This window comes from Chelmon rostratus, chromosome 8, assembly GCF_017976325.1.
Source record: "Chelmon rostratus isolate fCheRos1 chromosome 8, fCheRos1.pri, whole genome shotgun sequence".
In the NCBI taxonomy this organism is placed as follows: domain Eukaryota; kingdom Metazoa; phylum Chordata; class Actinopteri; order Chaetodontiformes; family Chaetodontidae; genus Chelmon; species Chelmon rostratus.
In genome coordinates, this window is record NC_055665.1 from 21,644,234 (window position 1) to 21,664,168 (window position 19,935).

The 19,935-nt window shown below is 43.0% G+C and overlaps 1 long non-coding RNA gene across 2 annotated transcripts in view; it reads right to left on the reverse strand.

Annotated features, from left to right (window-relative positions):
• LOC121609911 overlaps positions 1–19,935 on the reverse strand; it is a 93,973-nt gene that overhangs the window by 58,907 nt on the left and 15,131 nt on the right. The window contains exon 3 of one of the 2 annotated variants that reach the window (XR_006007022.1): positions 17,492–17,558. The exons of the other annotated variant lie outside the window; for it this stretch is intronic. This is a non-coding gene — a long non-coding RNA (uncharacterized LOC121609911). The remainder of the gene's footprint in view (positions 1–17,491; positions 17,559–19,935) is intronic. 2 annotated transcript variants of the gene reach the window in all.

Here is a 19,935-nt window from a genome sequence, read left to right on the forward strand (position 1 = left end):
TGTGTGTGCAAGTCTATGTGATTATTAAGCCATGATGGGTAGAAAGGAATGTCTGTCATGGCAGGTTCCACCGCTGCTGATAAACACACAAGCACTCACACATGTATCTTCCTCTCTCACAATAAGTCATGCTGTTTGCACACACTTTGAATTTGCAGTCGACTCACCAAACTCTGCAACTAAAGGCATGTCTTGACGTGGTAATTTATGGCTCAGCTTTTGGAAAGTGAAGGAAATCCATGTGACAATTACATTATTTGAATAGCTTTTTGATATTCCCAACAAAATAAATTCTCTTGTCACCTTTACAGTAAAAAGCCTCTGTCTGCTCCCGGTTCAAGAGATGGTTCCTTCAACTGCTTTAAAGAAATTTCCATCCAAAGTTATGTGCAGTGGAATACTATCAAGCTCCATAGTCACAGACATGGGGCAGGGTGACTGACACACACGCCCGGACTGCAGGTCAGTAACCTTACCCTACAAAATCAGTTTTGGCTGCAACAAAAACATTTTGAAAAGTTTGAAAGCCACTGTGCGGAAAAGTCAGCTGCAAACCATTTAGTGTGGAGGCTGCAGACTAGCTGCCAAGTCTTAAACGGCATGTCTTATTGGCAGAGCTGACACACAGCTGAAAGCCTTATAGATGAAAGACTTATACTGTACAAGGCCCGAGGCTCATAAAAGCATTTATAGTGTGAACAAGGCAAGGCTGGGAAGATACAGTACAGAATGTAATCTATTACATATAACACATCACCTGCTTTTAAAAAAAAAGTAAAAACTGCTAGCCTATAGAGTCTGGGAAGATCAACAGAGACTGGTTTCCCAAGCTCTGGTGTTGGACCCCAAACTGGACCCACTCAGATGATTCTCCACGTGACAAATAATGAGATGTTTTATTGAGCCTGAGGGGCAGGACGAGGCGAACAGGAGCAATGCAGATGGAGTTCAGTGAGTGCACTTGAAAGAAAAATGCAAATATCGCATTTATCAGAACTGCAATTATAAGATGTCGTATAATAGCTTTCAATGGTGCACACTGCAGAGGTGTGTCAGTTTAGATGGCGAGGGTTCCCTGGCAGTATGTCCTCCACGCAGCGTGCACATTACAAAACAAGTTGCAGAACAGTTTTCGTGTTGACGTATGTTTTATTATTTCAAGTGTGTCCTTGCTTGGCTGCTTGTTTTGGAAGATTTGCCTGTTTTTTTAAAGGCTAAAATCCAACTCGAACCAAACCAACGCAAACTACACACACCTCTCCCACACACCTAGCAATTACACTCACACACACACACACACACACACACAAACCATTGCTGTTTCCTGAGTAGCCTGCCAAGCAATGCAGGTCCTGAGCCAAGGATCTGCACTGCTAGGGGTTAAGGGTTCAGTGCATGTCAGATGTGCAGTTGACTAGAAACATTAAAATACACACACACACACTCACACTCACACACACACACAAGTGCACAGAATCGCACAATGGATGTACTTTTGACCCCAAAAAGGCCAAAGTGTCATGAACTCTCAAAACTTTAAAGACTTGAGCATCGTGGACTCTGACCTCAGAAACAAGTACCATTTATATCCATCTGTTACATCTGATAGAACAGCTAACTTTAGTCTCATTTCCTCTCCGCTGTATTTTTAAATTCTTCTTCTCCTCCTCAGTATTTTCCCTGTCAAAGACATGGAAACACACCCGTGTGAGTGTCAGAATGTTCTGCTGTCCTCCCACGATCCCATGTGACAAACAGGTATTTCAGGATTAAACAACCTCCACTGTAGTCTTCTGTCTCCTTACTTCCTTCTCTCTCTCTCATTTCCCTCACCTGTTGTTCTGATGTCTCCTTTATCTCTCCTCCTTTCCCACTTCTGTGAATGGTCCCTTCCTTCCCTTTGACACTTGTCCTCTGCTTCATCCACTTTCCTCATATTCCTTTAATTGCCCCCTTTTCTATTCCTCTGTTTTCTTCCATCTCTCCTTTCCCATCTCAAATTGACTTCTGTTCTTCTGTTCTGTGTATTAGAGCATGATTCCCATGTAGTCTTTCACAGGTGGGGACACAGCAAAAGTGGGGATAAAGGGATAGAGGGATATATATTGTTGTAGAAGCTACAGATTGTTAAGAGAAAAAAAAAGCAGCACACAATGAAAAGCAGAGTCTATATCTTGTCAATTGTCACTTAGGAAGGTTTGCTCACCTCTGAGCAGCAGCACTACAAGATTACAAACATGGAGACAGTCTCTTTCAGTGCTTTCAGTCAGTCTGTCCTCTCTGTATGACCACGTCCAGAGGTTTAATGTTGGATAAGTCACACTCCAAAGACAGACCTTCACAACAGACACATGGCTGCAGCACTGGTGAAGCTGTTAGCATCAATAATGGGTCTATTCCATTTAGGCACACCTACATTTACTGCAGCAGTTATTAATGGTAAGAGGCAGGCTTGCGTTGGACAAGTCAAAATGTTTGCTGTGAGAAAGGCAGCAGAAAACGTTCCTATTAAAAAAATCCAGCCGATAAATTAGCACACCTCCGATACTGCAAGCCTCCCAAATCCTCCAAATGTACCATCAGACAACAAGACGAATCAAATCAATATCTTTAAACAGCTGAGTTCAAGTCCAGAATCCATACAACCCAGCTCCTGGTGGAATCGCTAGAACTCCCTCTGCTAAACACCTTCAGAGCAACTGCTTCAAGATGTGGATATATGGATTACTTACTTCAAAGCCCTATTTGCACCACCTGTGAAGAATGACACTGAGACCAGAGAAAACAAGCAGAAACTAAAGGAGCTTCAAAACACACACATTACCAGACCCCCGCAGATTCCCCCATCGCACAAGTAGAGCTGAGAGCTGTAAATATTTTGGAAATAGTTTTTTGGAAATAAAAAGAACCACACTGAAGAATGCGAGCAAGCCTCACTTATCTACAGCATTTAATAAAGAACCTTCGATTGCTTTAAACCAGGAACCCAACCTCCCTGACACAGGCTCTGCAACGCCAGGAGAAGAGCAGGGAGGAGGATCTCCTCAGTCAGTTTGGGGGCTCATCGTACTGAAATGCAAATAACAGAAATATTCCCATCAAAGTTGTTGGAATCACGAGATGAATTCCCTTTAAACAGCCAGTACAACATGGCAGAATACCCGGACACTTTGACTGATCATGAACTGAAAATATCTTGAGCGTTGCGTTGCGTTCAGAGCTAATTTTTTTTTTTTTTATGTTGCACATAACGAAAATAATGAGGCACCTATCGTCCATAATGTGATTCTAAACATAAAAACACCACCTTCCTCCAATACTTACTTAAAGCTTGGTGAAGACAGCAAGCTTGCAGTTATGTAACACTGTGTGATCAACATAGACAGAGGGGACAATGAGCGCAGAAAAACATCGTTTTTTACAGATAAGTCTTAAACTTGTGCTGTACGTGTTCTTCAGGGACATTTTACTTGAATTAATACCCATGCAAATGCAACACGTATGCATTTCCAAACCACTTATTCTCGTTCTCCTTTACTAGAGCGAAGAGTGGAGGACGCAGTCAGAGGCGAGGAGGGAAAGATGACAGGAGAAGAAGGAGGGAGGTGTGAGAGGAGAGAGGCATCTTGCCAGAGCTTCGTCTTGAGAGAGAGAGAGAGAGAGAAAGAGGGAGATAGAGAGACAGAGAGCGAGAGCATGAACCAGCGGTCAAGGTTGGCACGGGGCAGCCGACTGTGTCAAATGAACGACCTTCCTGAGACCTCTCAAATCAACCTGGCCAGGTTTGTCTTGCTGCCAGGCAGCTCCCTCCCTCTCTGAACCTCCAGCTCTCTCTCTCTCTAACCCCCCCTGTTCTATTTTCCTTTTCCATCTCTCTGTCATCTCCTCCCCCTCCACCTTCATTCATACCATCCATCTATCTGTACCCACACCCCCCCTTCATTTCCCTCCTTCACTCTTGCCATAAGTCTAACCTTTGCAATGTCAAGTCCTTACTTTTTCATTAAGCTTACACAATAGACCCCGTACCCATTTTACTCTTTGTCAGCCACAACAGTAATGATTACAATCTCAATCTTCTAAATGTCCTCATGCAGGAAATACTCAATTTCATTTATAACCTTTAATTTCGTTCTCAATCGCCATAACCTTTCATTTTGTCCACAACAAAAGGACTGTTATGTTCATAGTGGCCTGACAAGGATTTATAATAGGCCTTATCATCACAAATAATGGAAATGCTTCATTTTGCCCTTTACTGCAGTTCGTGGCAAGTGATAATAATTATGATTTAAAACACTTTTGATAGGCAGGTAATGTTAAAAGAAAAAACTTAAAGTAGACAGCTGGTAGATTTAAGTTTAGTTTGGGGTGGTGAAGGGTCAGGGGTAAACTTCCCCTCATTCCACCTTGAAACAACACCTAACTGTATATAATTATTCACTACCACTGTATTCTCAACCTATTTCTGAATATGGGAACTTTTATTAGAAAATAATTCTTGTTTTCTTAAATTAAATGAACATTTATTCAAAGCAAATTGGCCCCATTCTGTCCCTTGACCCCCGATGCATCTTGTTTTTTTACTGAAATGCAAAGAAATCCAACCTAAAAAGGAATCTGCATGATGCCGGACTGCTGTGAATCTGCAGCCGTGCAGGATGCTGTTGTCACGATCAATGTGAACAAGCCCGATAACCAAAAGATCACAGGTTCAATACCTCATATTTGTGTGTTTCTCAAAGCATCTTTGAAAAAGCCTCTGAATCTTATATTGTCATCGAACTCACTAAGCTGTAAATTGTAAATTGTTAACATGAAATCTAGAGAGAAAATTATATAAAAGAAGACGACAATTCAGTGACAATGGATTTGCTTGAAGTTTCGTGAGATCAAATCAGAGGCTTGGTTCTCCTTTTTTTGTATTTTGGACAATTGCTCTCAGTCAAAAATGCTGACTCTGATACAGGCTCATTGTGATAGCATGTGAAGTGTGTTTCAGGGTGTACTTTCTCAGTGAGAGGTGTTTAAAGTGTGCCCAAATGAATCATTATAACTGTCTGCGACACCTCTCGCCACGTCTGGCCAAAACAAAGCCTCTTTCTGCGCCCCTTATCTCTGCTATAGCTACCCTTATCTCACAAATGGGCCCCATACAGATACACAATCATCGTATACATCAATGGCACCAAGGTGGACAAACACACACAATGCGCACATATCACACACGTTAATAGCACTGGACTTGATCTTTTTCCATTTGCGGTGAAAGACACAACACATTTTAGAAAAAGGGGGAGAGAGAGCCTTTTTCGCCGATGAAATGAAAGGCTCGCGTTGCAGCGATCTGTCAAAGCAAGCAAAGGTTCAACGGTGGGTCAGACTACCGGGGGATTTTTTCACCGTGTTCCCTCTCAAATTACATGGTAGAAGAGAGGAATATAAGGAGAGGAAAGGGGGTGATACTAGACAGCTGAGGCAAAGAGAGAAAGATGGATACATTGAGAGAGAGACAAAGAGAGCACGGCTTTAAAAAGTTCCATATTTATGACACTTTGTGTGCACTCTTTGCTGCAAAATCTTAAGATAATTAGGAAACAGTACTAAATGGAGCACAAAAGACTAATTGGTTCTGGTCATTCGAATGCAGAGCTCATGGAGAGAGAAGTTCAGCGAGACTGAGAGGCAGAACACAGGAAGCGAGGAAGAGAGAGATAGTAGGTAGATGGAAGGTCAGCAGGGCAGTATCAACATCAAGGCAATATCTGGCTGTACAATTCTCCCCCTCTTTCTCCATCGCATCTTTCTCACTCTCCATGGCTCTCTCACACCCCCTCCCTCTTCCTGTTACTCTCTATTACCTTGTCCTCTTCACTGGATCTTGCTCTCTTTCCCACTCCTCCTGTTTCAAACACACACACACAAGCAACTGAGTCAGTTCAATCACCAACTGAAAATGACCGCAGGCACTGAGAGCGAAGAGAAAGGCATTGTGCAAGCGTGTGTGTGTGTGTGTGTGTGTGTGTGTGTGTGTGTTTGGGGGGGTAATGAGACAGAGAACGACAAGCGGGGAGGGGGGGGGGGTGTATGTGTGACAGACACGGGGGAGAGCCAATGAGAAAAGGAGACAGACAGAGAGGGGGCCTCCTCCATCCAATGAAAGTTGGGGTTAAAAAGTCGAAGGCATCATAAGCATCAAAGGCAGACCATGGAGGCCATTCTTTCTGCTGTCTATTCTGTCTTCTCTTTTCAAATACAAGGCTATGCTGTTAGACTGAAATATGGCTCATTCCTGCACATAAAGATGCTTCCCTTGCATGCACCGAGCAATGCAGAACATTTCTAATGTTTCAGAAGGAAATCAGAATTTGAAAAATCTTTTCAATATTCATCCATGCAATGATGGGGCTTCAAATTCTTTAAACCTCCTCAAGAGAGATACACCTCTATGGAAATGTCATAGAGCATAAAACAGCTCGTTGTGTGTACTTTGACAGACTGGTGCAGGTTCAGAGGTGCACAAACACACAGATACAACCACATTAGCCATGATTTCAAAATGAACGTGCCAACCCAAAAGTTACCACTTACATGTTGCTTAGCAACAACCACCTGTTTAGCTACCGTTCAAGGACTTTGCTAAGGGGAAAAATAACATTTAAATCTTTAGTATTAAAAAGAATATGTCTTGCACAGTTTCGGCAGCTGTTATTGCACCAATGTATTGTTAGAATTTCACCCAAGCCATGCAAGGTGGTGCTTCCCATTTTTTAAGAGCAGCTAAGAGCTATTGTTATGGTCCAATAACCAATAAAATACTTATCATTCAATTTATTATGCAGAAAAAAGTGGCTGATTTTGTTCGAGAATGAAATCTAAGAACACTTTGTGCACGGCAGTACAGCTCAAAGTAGGAGAAAACAGTAAAAGATATGTAACCACGGCTCTAAAACATGACCAGAGGGAAAAGACAGAGGAAAGCGTTTTACCTATCACTTCTCACCATATAACATCTGACAGAGCTGAACTGCCATAAAAAAAAAAAAAAAACCATAATCTAGAGGGAAATAAAAGCTACGTGTGCCGGAGCACGGTGAAAATGAATGCATCTCTCTCTGCACTGTTACTCTGGGAAAGTGAGTCAGGGTAGGGAAGTGGCACATTTAGGAGTTATAAACAACTCACACGGAGATCACAGAGATTACACAGAGAAAACCAGAACAGCGGAGGGGAGAAATCACAGAGCGCAACTGGTAAAAAGAGGAGAAGGAGGGAAAAACAGCAAGATCCATCTCTGAAACAGACGAGTGGAGAGAGGCAGAAAATGAACAGGAGCCGGGACGAGAGGATGAAGAGATGCAAAAGACACACTGAGAGAGGAGCGCCAAAGTGAACCTGTGGAACATCTGCAAACAGAAAAACTGTAAGTCCTGTCAAGTCCTGTTTATTACAAACAGTTAGAGCAGGGCTACACCATCAACACAAGTATATTCTTGAAGCCACTTTGAGCAAAAAGGTATCAGCTGCACTTGGCTGTGACTGTTCCTCTGTAACGTTCCCCTCTGTTGTTGCAACATCATCCTCTGACTCAGGCTCAGAACAAACATCAACGGAGATCGACAATCATGGAGATCGACTTTAAAAAAGAAAAACACTCAGTTGTGGTTAGTGTGACTTGCATATTTAAGAAAAATGATCACGCTGAGGCACTGCAAGGGTGGCTAAAGACATATGGGAGATGCTGAGTGGGTAGGTGGAGGAGGAGGAGGAGGAGGATGGGAAAGGACGTGAGATTCAGCTGGGAGATGAGTCTGTGAGAGGAAGTCGGTCTTAGGGGAGGAAAACTACAGAAAACATTTGAACCCAGAGGCTCAAGTGTTTTCCGTAGCCCATGTGGCTTCCTCTGTTTGTGTGTTTTTCTATACAGCGTGCATGAGAACTAAGAAGCCACCAGCCCCTAGTTTTAAGTTACCATTGGCTGTATACACTCTATATCTTCCACTTGTGAGCAAATTTGACTACATTCATTGAACAGCTTTTTTTCAATGTAAAAGTTTCTAGAAACACAAGAACGCCGTCGTACTGTAACTCTGTCACGCATCCCAACACACAAACGCGGCCATTTCTGTTAATTAAAAAAAAGCACTTTCATTGTCGCCCACAACAAGTGCCTCCCTTCAGAAAAAAAAGAGGCAAAAATCAGAAATGAAGAGAGGTGAGAGAGAATCTCCCTTGTGAGATTTGCAGACTGTTATTTTCACTGAGATTTGTTCTGTTGTGTTTCTCCAATAGGCTGTTGAGTGCTGTAGCAGGGGGATAGTCACGCTAGAGCTGCTTTGTATGAATAACATTTCATGTGCAATAATCTGTGTCTTTCTTGTCACAAAATTACACACACACACACGCACACACACACACACACACACACACACACACACACATGCAGGCACACACAGATGAGGAATGGCCTCAACCATGGCCACAATCGCACATTCTGTCTTTGTGTATCTCCTCTCTCTCTCTCTGTCTCTCTCTCTCTCTCACACACACACACACACACACACACACACACACACCCTAAAGTCCTAAAGTTGGATAGAGACTAGCAAGAGAGACAGAAACAAATTAAAGAACATGTGTGTTCACCATAGGAGCTGGCTGACCAAACCAAAACACATGCATAAAGCAATAATCTGTGGCATTTCCTATAAATAAATGTCTGTTTTCCAACCCTGTATTTGCATTTATTGCTTTCTTCGTCTTCCTTCGTGCACTTGAGAGTTTTGTTCTGTCAGAAATTGCATCAAAGTGACGTCCTCTGACATTCTAATTGAAATAAATTTGAGTTTTATAACTCTTGTCAGTTGATATTCCTCCTCCTGTCTCCCCACACTCTTCTGTCCCTCTGTTTCTGCCATTCTGTCTGTGCTGTGAAATGACTAGATGAACACTCATCCTTGAGTCTGTCAAAAAATCTATATTAAAGTAAGAGCTTGCGACATTTTGATATAAATAAATCTCAGTTTGGCAACTTTGCATTGCGGAAGGATTACAGGTGATGATAACGCCACATGGACATTTACTTATTGGATGCTTTTCAAATTTGAGAGCTTCTTTAAACTGAGACAGGTATATGACGAGCGTGGAAAGAGTCGCAAAGGGAGCAGAAAAAGAGCAACAATAGGAAACAGAGTCAGAGACGAAGACAGCTCAACATACAGAGAGTGTGCTGGCACAGCAGACAGAAAGCCATTTCTATTCAACGAGCTTTACTGAATTAAAGTTCTGCTGCCAAGCCAAAGGGCCTCGCTGCAATTCTGTGTCAATGTAAAGTCCTTAATTATAGTTTAAGACTCAGCCACTTTTTCCAAGCTTACTGCTGCTTTCCGCTTACTAAATAATAAAAGATGTAAAAATGAAAGTGAATTGCCGTTTTCTACAATCCATTAAAAACTTCCTCACAGTTATTTAGCGTTACCTCCTGTGCGTCTGCATGAACAATGAGATTTCTCGCTCGCTCTTTAATGTATTTGCACATTTCATCAACGACAAAACAAACAGGCTGTCAAAGTGTCACTTCCCTTCCTCGGGGGCTTATAATACGCACAAAGGATCGGTTTTATCGAGTAATAAATGAAAAATCATAACAGATATATACAAATAAAAGTCAGTGTAGAGCTCAAACTTAATTAAGAACGCTTAAGAGTTCCAATCTCTCAGTGAGACAGTTCAACTTTGTGTGCGTGTGTGTGTGTGTGCAGCAGTGATTTTCCTGTACTCCAATTAACCATCATAGCTGGAAAAAGGTAATTACAAAGCTAAGTGGGAGACTTGAAGTCATGCTGAGACACATAGACACACACACACATCCTCTAGCTCAAAATGATACATGAACACAAGGTCTTGTCAACCCAGCCTATATGAAGGAAGATCAAAATATCGCCACGCTGTGACGCTGTTTCTTGAATTATGCAAATAAATTCTGTATGGACAAGGATCGTAGGGTAGTCAGTTGATAGAGTTAAACGATTATTGCCACTGGTCGGCATGATTAATAAAAAGAGAACAGAGACTCGCATAAGGATGTCTTAGAGGACGTCTTTGATGAAATTTAATTCCAGTGAGATAAAACATCGCTGGCAACTCAGTAAGTGTGATGGAAACTTTTTTCAAAAGCCATGCAAACTGCCTGAGAGTGTAGAGGTGAAAGCAGCAACAGGCTGCTTCGACACAGGCCGATCAGCTGTAATCTGTGAGCGTGAGTAAAGGTATTCTGTTACTGCAACGTTAAAGGGATTGTGAAACACAGTCACGTGATCGTTACTTTCTAACCAAGGCTAGACACGCACATCCTGTTGGTCTGTCAATACGGATCATCGTCATAACATCAGCTGAGACGTGCCTCGACCACAAACGCACGCGCCCGCAGCGATACCATCGCCGTTTGGAAAGCGCTTTGCAGGTTGTCAGCCTCCACCTGACTAGCAGGTTGTTCGACCTCGCAGTCTTGTCGGAACATACACATGTGCTGTGACAGACTGGTGACACCAGTTTTTTTTTTTCTAACTGTTAACACAAAATACCAGTCAAGTATTTCCAGATGTGTCCACATTTGCGTGCGTGCATGTGTGTGTGTGTGTGTGTGTGTGTGTGTGTGTGTGTGTGTGTGTGTGCAGGCGTGAACCAGATCCTGGAACAAGATCAAGAGGCAAGACAAACTGCATAACCTGAAAGCATGCCTACATGTCCAGACTTGCCTGGAATGATGCAGAAATGGGCAAATGTGATCAAGCGAAGGAGCACAATTAAAGGTTGAAAGGAAACAGTTAAAAAGTTCACTTTACTGATTTTATTATAATTCTCTGTTAAAAAAAAAAAAAAAACAGAACACTTCCTTCCTTCCCTCTGTGCTGTGATGTCAGTGTTTGTAACTGTGGTACTGATGACCAATGAGGTGATGGGGCTGTCCAGAATGGTTCCCATGAGCCACATAAAGCCTTTCACCCACACATATGGAGCTATTTACATGGAACAGGTGGTGGGGCAGCGAAGACTGAAGAGTCTGAGGCACGCACGCGCACGCTGTCTCGTTATCTCTGCTCCCGGTTAATTTATGGTCTCGGATCAAACATTAGAAAATGATACGCCTGACACTCAGCCAGATATCATGGAAGGAAAGAACGAAATGGATGAAGACTGACTAACAGCTGTCTTGTAATTTACAGTCCTGTCATCGCTGCAGATTACACAAAACAATAAGGCACGAGGACCTGTCTGACGACCAGACACCGCGCGGTGTTACCACACGGCGCAGGTGCAGCGATGAAAGATGACGGAAGACAGAGTTTCTCACAGCTGTCGGTTTATGACTTATAATTATTGTTATAACCATAACTGTCATTCAGCACCACGCGGCCTCATTGGTGTGCACGTGGTCACCACGCCGCCAGAGAGCCTCTCTGTTTTCGATTCTGTTTTATTGACTTGATTTGTTCATTTCCTGGCTCCGCGTTTGGTGAGTCACGAGTCCTGACACCCCTGAAAGGAAATGAGCAGGCAAAAAAAGGGTTTATGGATGGAAGGATTGATGCACGGACAGATGAATGCATGGATGGGCAGGTTCATCTTTTGTCAGTTTTATCACATTTAAAGCACACATCCTCAAGTCTCTCTATTTTCTTCCCCTCTTTCCTTTTTCTCTCTTTCTCTCTGTCTTGCCCTCTTTCTGCCTCTCTCTCTCTCTCTCTCTCTCCGTTTCATTTTAACATCCTTAAAATCAATACAAATCTAACCAAATGTAACAACAACCATGCCATGAATGAATATTCCAACGATGTCATTTCCCTCTTATTTGCGCCACTCCGAAGCTGCTGCCGCCACAGGAATGACAACCCTTGTTGGGATTCTGTCGCATCAAGCCAGCAGATTTGAATGCTAAACCCATTAGCCAAGCATCACTCACAGTCAGAGCTGGCGATGATAAATAACCCAACCAGAGAAATCTGATTAGGAGAAATGGAGGCAGGGGATCTGAGGGAATGAGTAACAGCAATGTCGCCGTTATCGGGCCTCAGTCAGATTGGAAATCACACACCGAGAAAACATGAAATGTTCATCTGCAGTGGGTTGTGTCGGCTGTTTTCCTAAATCATGGGTTAGACCCAAAATTGAGTCTTTGGTGGGCTGCAATTAAACGAAAGCTGAACTTTGCGTGCGTGTTGCTAAGTTCTGACACGCCAAAGTCACTGATCTGCACAACAAACTGGCTGCTTAATAGGTACATTTGAACCTGCGGGAAACTGGGAGTTTTTGGGTGGTGCTGTTGCCTTCGGGGTGAGTGAATCGGCTACATTCACCTGGCAGTCAACCGTGTATGAGCTGATACTCAAATACACTGTCTGTGCTCTGCCTTTAACTCTGGCTCTGTTTACTGTTTTCATCTTGTTCTGGGTGCTAATCAATACAACTGGAGGAAGACGGTTGATTATTCATCAGATTATTACATCATTATAGTATTGAAAGCTGCTTTATGGCAAAACCTTGGCTGAGCTTTGGAGGAAAAGAGGGGGCACAGGGATGCATTTGAGGTGAAACAGAGGGTTTACAGCAGATTTCATAAGCCATTGCTCCATCACATGTAGTCGGCATGTTAGGACAACATTTGCCAAACACAAAGATGGTCCAATGACAAAATATACAGCAACACACATTTAAAGATTTCCTTGGCCTTTAAATTATCTACTGTGAATGAAGCTGCGAGCTGCTTATGTGACACAATTCGTTATTGTGTAACTGCCTGTGCTTTTATAGGAGACGGTCCTGCTTCACAGGATATAGGAGGACTGACATCAGGTGTGTTTTTCACCTGGGATGACAGGTTACGAAAAAAAAAGCTCAGTTTTGAGTATTTTCCCCACTTTTTTTACCTTTATGCATATCATATATATCTTAATTCAATACATAGATGCAGATAAATACCATTATCATGCCTGTGCATTAAGTACATTGCCGGGAGGCGATCAGCTTGGCTTGTGCTGTAACTACTGTGTTTCTTCATTGCAGCTTCACTGCCTTCTTGAAACAAACCAAAATTCCAAGGAGTCCCTGTGCCCAGCCACTGTTCACCATGGGGCGTATACAGTATATGAGGAGAACAGTAAGAACATTACAGTGAGGCTAGTCCATTAGGGTGCATACCATTTCATCATTATGCTGTTTGAATCCAGTTTGTAGCTCTCATCTCATATAATCATTAAGTGCTGTCTCATTTTCTTGTGTCTCTCTGTTGTATAAAGCAGTTACATCTAAAGCAAGTGCTATCAGTTTGTCTTTGGTCTGCATTTCCAAGCACTGTCACACTGAAAAGGTCAACATGGACTCAGCATGCAACATCTCAATGAGGGAATCGATTTAAAGCTCCTAGCCTGGTCACTCGGGTCAGATATATACATTTAATTAATCAATTAATAACCCTTAAGGTAAAACTGAATCCAGTTACATAATTTATCACTACATAGCAATTAAATCCACAGTCAAGGTGATTCTTTGTGCATGAAGTGGTAATCTTTTTAAAATCATATCTGAATTTCAGGTAAAGATCTACTAATGGCCACTGGCACTAAATGCTGATGTTTTGGGGTTTTTTTTTTTTTTTCATTTAAATCAAATGGCAGCGCAGGGGTATTTTAATTCATTTTTCCATTTAAAATGAAATGACTAAGCAGCGGTATTTTAATCTAGCCCAGCAAAGAGCAAGGACACACACCCTGAAACACGATACATTTGATTGTATATCATCATTAGCGAGCCTTTTCCCCGCCAGGCCAGGACACACAAGCACACCACAGCATCGAACCATCAGTCCTGGTTAATTATTAAGAGCAAATTCAATTTACCCTCAGCAGTTCACTGACAAGCCCGTATACCTTCTATAGCCAGCCACATATGGGTTGCATAAGCCTTCCCTGTGACAAACAATTATATAAACACACACACATGCACACTTACATCGATTGACCTTTCCTGCTGAGTGTTATTAATACATGCGGGCCGCATTAGGAAAGGTTAACGAGCAGTAAGGCCAGCGCCGCTCACATGGAATACAAACAAGAGAAGTAGGAGCCTGACCCTACACAGGTGAGAGACAGGGTCATGTGACTTTTAGTGCCTTTGAAAAAAAATACTTCTGTTCATGTAACTGCAATCGCTGCACGAACGCTTACACGAACTGAAAAGACTGACAACGAACGGGGTTAATGGTTTAGAGAAGACGTGACCAGCATTTGTTGTGAGTTCAGACCATTAGCATGATACAGATCATACTGCTTGTCCTGCTGTAGTACTGATAAAGCACAATGATGTTTCTTATAAACACTCGAGGTTTATAAGGGAGGTCCACCACTGCATGATCACATGATAGCATAAAGGATGTTACCACATGGGCTCTGGAACATTTAGTAAAACTGTTGTTGGTAAAAACTGTTTGTTTGCAAATGAGTGGATTCTGTTTTTATTCACGTTTTACACAGAGTCCCAACTTTCTTTTAAGCTACGGCGCTGCAGTTAATTTTGTCAAAATTCACACGCTCGGATCCATGATTACGTTTCTATAACAACTGCCCTCTAGTGGCCATGTCTGGAATGACTGTCTCTCTCTCTCTCGTGACTCTCAGCAGCAAAAGCATTAGTAGCGTGATGTTGTTGAAGAGTAACTCAACACCAGCTTCTCTCTGATTTCAAGCCTGTTTCTTCCCTGACCACACCCGGCGTCACTGATGGCTGTGGTCGGGTGTGGTCATAACTGTGCTATGATAACATGTGACATCACGGGTGACAGAAAAATCAAAGTTTGACTCTGTCTGACCCCTCAGAAAATAAGACAAGATGATAAAAATCACAATAATCTTGGAAACCCAACAGACGGCCGGCACAGAACTTGCACGCGTAGCTAAGAGCTACAGCATGCGTCATCGAGGAAAGTACAGCGCGGGGGGGAAACTGTGCGTGGTTGCCAAAAAAATACACAACATACATCACAAATGATCTGAAGCCGCTCTCTTTCTTTCTTGTATGTCCAGAAAAATGTCCAGTCGCTCAATACATCCCAAATGACCTGAAACATTTCTCCTCTTGCTTCCCACACCATAGAGCTTCCATGCACGGCTCAAAGCTTTTAATAGTGTTGGAACTACTTAAAAACATGTGGAGTCACAAAAATAAATGTAAGTCACAAATGACTTGGAACCCCCCCCACCCCACACCACCACCACCACCCTCTCCCTCTAACTGGGTCAGCGTGATGATGGTGTCAGTGTCTGGACTCAGTAGCAGCATATTTGCATCAGTCATCCCAACTAGACCGTGAAGAGAAGGATTTCCCTGCTCAGCTGTGCCAGTGAGTCAGTGAAATATACCCTCATAAAACCCTGCTGGACTGAAAGGAGGCCTGGGGAAAACTTGGACCCATTTAATGGGCTGAACTTCAGGCTCTTTGCTGTTGGCAATGCAGATACACTGTAAGTGGAAAGTAGCATCCCAGAAGATGAATACTCCACATAATGATGCTTCCTATGAGACATCATTCTTATGGTACTTTATGGATGTAGACGTTAAGCCTCTGCTGTGGTTAAAGATCACAGCGGTCACGCAGCCAAATCTGCACTGTATGAAAAATCTGACGACTCTAAACACTTGCAGCCTCTTCGAATTACTGCACTCCTGTTCCTTAATGAAAGAAAAAACATTAAACACTTTATTTTTCTGCGAAAAAGAGGAAGACCACATACAAGGTTTCTCTCTAACATTCGCAATTTTTGCTTTTCATTGAAATTTTGGCTCAGAATCACAAGAGCAAGGTTGCTCTCCTCAGATGCATTATAAAATGTTCAATGCATGCAATGAAGAGAGGCAGGAAAAACATTCGGGGCTGCGCGCTGCATCAACACTTGTGATGGTATTCTGCTGAGACGCCGAGGCGGCCCTCTGGTGCGCTTTAAGGTCGGAGAAAGACTCAGCGGTGCAGCCAAAGCTACGCAACCAAATTCAGCCTCTAATTAGGCCTGCTCGTCCAAATTTAGAAGGTGGTGGTTTAAAAGGGAAAAAAAATCCATGATATAAGCAGCCTCGGGACATCCTTGAAAATTTGGCTGCGATGGCAACTTTGGAGCTTAATTAATTGAACGGTCAGGTTCTTTTTCAGGTCATATCAGAATAGCTTGGGATTGTGTTGCAAAATTGGGATGAGGCTGAAAGGTTGTTAATTAAAGTCACAGCGAGACCCGAGCACAACTCGTGTGCTGCATATCCAGCTATGGGCGGCCATCTTGGCTCCGTGTCTCACCTCCCTGACGGAGAAGTCGGGCAGCGTCTTGGAGGAAACACACATGTGCGTTCGTCCTCCATCGTTTGCCGAGTGGAAAATTTTGACCAAACACAGTGTGATTATTCAAATTTTGGCTGTTTTCATTTGCGATCGTCCCTTTTTGGCACCATTTCTGCTGTTCTGGGAAGTGTACAGTGCGAAAAGGACTGACAGGAAAAAAAACACGAGATAAAGGATGGGTGCAAACATTAAGGCAGAGATAAAAGTCACTCGGACTCACCACCTCACTGACACTCCTTTCCCAACCCCCCCTCCTCTCTCTCTCTGTCTGAAGTCTTTGATTATAACTTCCCCAAGTTTGAAATTGATGTGTTTTCTATCTTTTTTTCCTTGGACTTGGGTCAGCTGAGAGTCAGCCAGCTGGGCCTTGATCCTAAGCTCACTCTCAGGTAAACTTTCAACTAGAAAAGACCCCTATTGCTACTTTCAACTCCTTCTCCCTCCTCTCTTCCTCCTCCTCCTCCTCCTCCTCCTCACTGCTGCTAAGTGCTTTGTTGATAAACCTACTTTAGAGTTCACTGGTCTGTCGGAAGATTTTGCTCACCTCCTCACGCTATTTGAGTAATGGGGATAAGTGTTGTGGCGCGGTGAATTTGTGTGTTTGTGCGTGTGTGTATACAAAGACGTCCGTGCACTTCTGTACCTGGCAGATGAGTTTAAATGGCAAACTGATATCAGATCTGAGTGCAAACTCTCTGTAGAGCCTTTCTGATGTGGACATGAAGTGGTCGTGATCAGCAGGGTGCAACACGCTCGCGCTAAAAACGCGTGAACACGCACACAGACAGTGGCGATAACACGCGATTGCAAGAACGCCACACCTATTCTGTCATTATCAGAGCAGGCAGCCACTCGAATCCTCAGATTCAACTTGGTGCTCAGAACAAATTGAGAAACACACAGTGGGAACCGCAGTGGTCACACACACACACACACAGATGCAGACACAGACACACAAACACATTTGATCAGTGGTACCACTCGCTGTGCAAAAAGAACAGTTCTTCTGCCAAGGCAACATGCTGTTGGCAAACGCTGTGAGAGGCTGTCGTAGAGTCTTCTGCTCACTTAGCACTTCACACACAGTCTGTCATACTCTGTGTTACTCACTCAGCAAAAGCATGAAGTGTGCGCAAGTGTTTGGCGCGACGGTCCAAAAAACACAGTCCTGGACAACCTGGAAACAAAGTAAAAGAAACAGAAGAATTGATTCGAAGTTTCGAGGCCTAGCTGGTTTCTGAATGAGCTCAGATTGAAGTCAGCAGGAGAGAGAATCACCTCAATAACTGATGAATGACCCCCCACAGGTAACACAACATTTAAGTTGGACATGTTTCATTCCGGCTTTGCCAAGTGGATGAAATGTTATGCACTGTTAACCACAAGGGGGCCACTAATATAGTGTGAACGCCCACACTTAACATATCTGTAGCACACAGTTAGCGAAGTGTTGAGATTTTTTTAAAGAAGCTAAGTGCACATGGAATAGACACACGGGCCGCAAACGCACACTCACATATGCTCAGACATCCTTCGCTTCCTTTCTCCCCTGCTTCCATGTTGATTGCGCTGACACAAATACACCCCTCACCCACTGTCACCCTCACATATGCACACACATCAAACATCACTTCTCTTGGCATGCACACAAAGAGACACAAATACACCCCTCTCTCCCTCTCTCTCTCTCTGTCAGCCACCTTCCATATGAGAGAAACACCTGATGTTGGCTAACTAGAGCCAACTACTGAGAGGTGTTAGTTTGGTGCCTGCAGTACAAGTGACATCATGCGCTGTGTGTGTGTGTGTGTGTGTGTGTGTGTGTACATGAAAGTCAGAGAATCTGAGTAAAAGAGTGAGTGTATTTTTGTGCAAAACAGGTTGCACTCACTAAGGCTAATCTTTAACTTTAGTCCAATTAACCTGTCTGTCTGTCTCAAACAAACACACACACACACACACACACAGTTAAAGCCCCTACCCATTTCTGAGCATGTAGGAGTGCCAGCAGTCAAGGGCAAAACACACACATGCGCGCACACACACATACACACACACACACAGTACACATTGTGACATGGGTTTCACTGCAGGCATTGTGATAGCACCTTACACTGTTAAGCACTGCACTGCCAAAGCCTCTCTCAGGTATCTCTCTCCGGCTTATGGTGGGTGGTGACAGCATGTGTTTGTATGTGCATTCGCTATTAACATGGTGTTAATGCTTTTACACCATTCATATCTTTAATCAGATCACAATTCACAAACCAGCATCCTGGCCATGAATGAGCGCAGCGCTGATTTAAGGACATTGTAATGTAGATATTCATGCTTTTGTGTCACATCAGTTTAAATTACAATGATGGAAGGTCTGATAAGCATTGTCAAAGGCCAAACTGTCATTAGTTTCATTTATAATGCACGGAACAGCTATTGTAGTCATTTGAAATATGATGATTGGACTACTGCTCTCAGTTGTTGCTGTTTATATACGTTACACACATAAAATCATTTTCAACGAATACAATGAAAAGTGACAGAAAACACAAATCCCCCGAGGGCAGCTTAGGCCGGAGATTAAGTGCTTATGAGCTTTCATGGAAATTTGCGTGCTGAAAAGTCCAAGAATTTCACCAAAATAGTGGCTGTTGTAAGTATCAGGCGTCAGTCTGCTGTCCTGCTTTCCTCCGAATGACCAATGAGCAGGATCCCGGCGCAAAAAGACACGCAGAGCAACTGACACAAGCAGCATGCTGTGACAAAAAGAACCAATGATCTTCATCATCATTATCACATCAACAACTTACTGCAATGTTTCTAATCCATCAGTTTTAATTACTCTGGTGGTGACAGCTATTGCCACTCCACATGCCATGTTTGTGTTTAAGTCTCTGTGTTTGCTTCAGCTTGCAGTGCTTGCTTCTTTTCATTCTCCTACATAGAATTAGCCTCAGCTATGTCTGTGTATTGATTGCCTCTGAGTGGTCAGAAATAGCCAGGGATGCCTGAAAGAAGGGTTGTAAGGTGCTGCTTTGTTTCTGAAGCTCTGCTGCCTTGGAAAATAGACACTAAAGAAGAGCAATTAAAAAAAAAGGCTAGCAAGTAGTTGTTTAATTACAGCTGCACGGCTACAATTTCATAGAAAATCCTCATATTAACATACATATATACTATTATATCAATTACAATAGTTTCCAAATCTAATTAAATAATTAAAGGACAGCTTTAGGACCATACGTTACCCTGAAGTCAAAGTTGAATAAAGGGCAAACACATATGGAAACATACACATAAAAAGCTGCTAGCTTCCCAGATGTGATTAATGAAGTGAGAGTCTCAGTCGACCCCTCTGACCTGCACCAAGGCCATATAGGACTGGAGCTGGAGCCCTGAGGCACTGTGCATGTTTGTGTGCGTTAATGGGCCAATGAGAGAAAGAGGTGTGTTTGTGCGTGTGTGTTAGGGAGTCTGTTTTATGTGTGTTTATGCATATGCATACGTTCATTCCGTGTGTGTGTGTGTGTGTGTGTGCAAATGCGCGTCTGCAAGTGTGT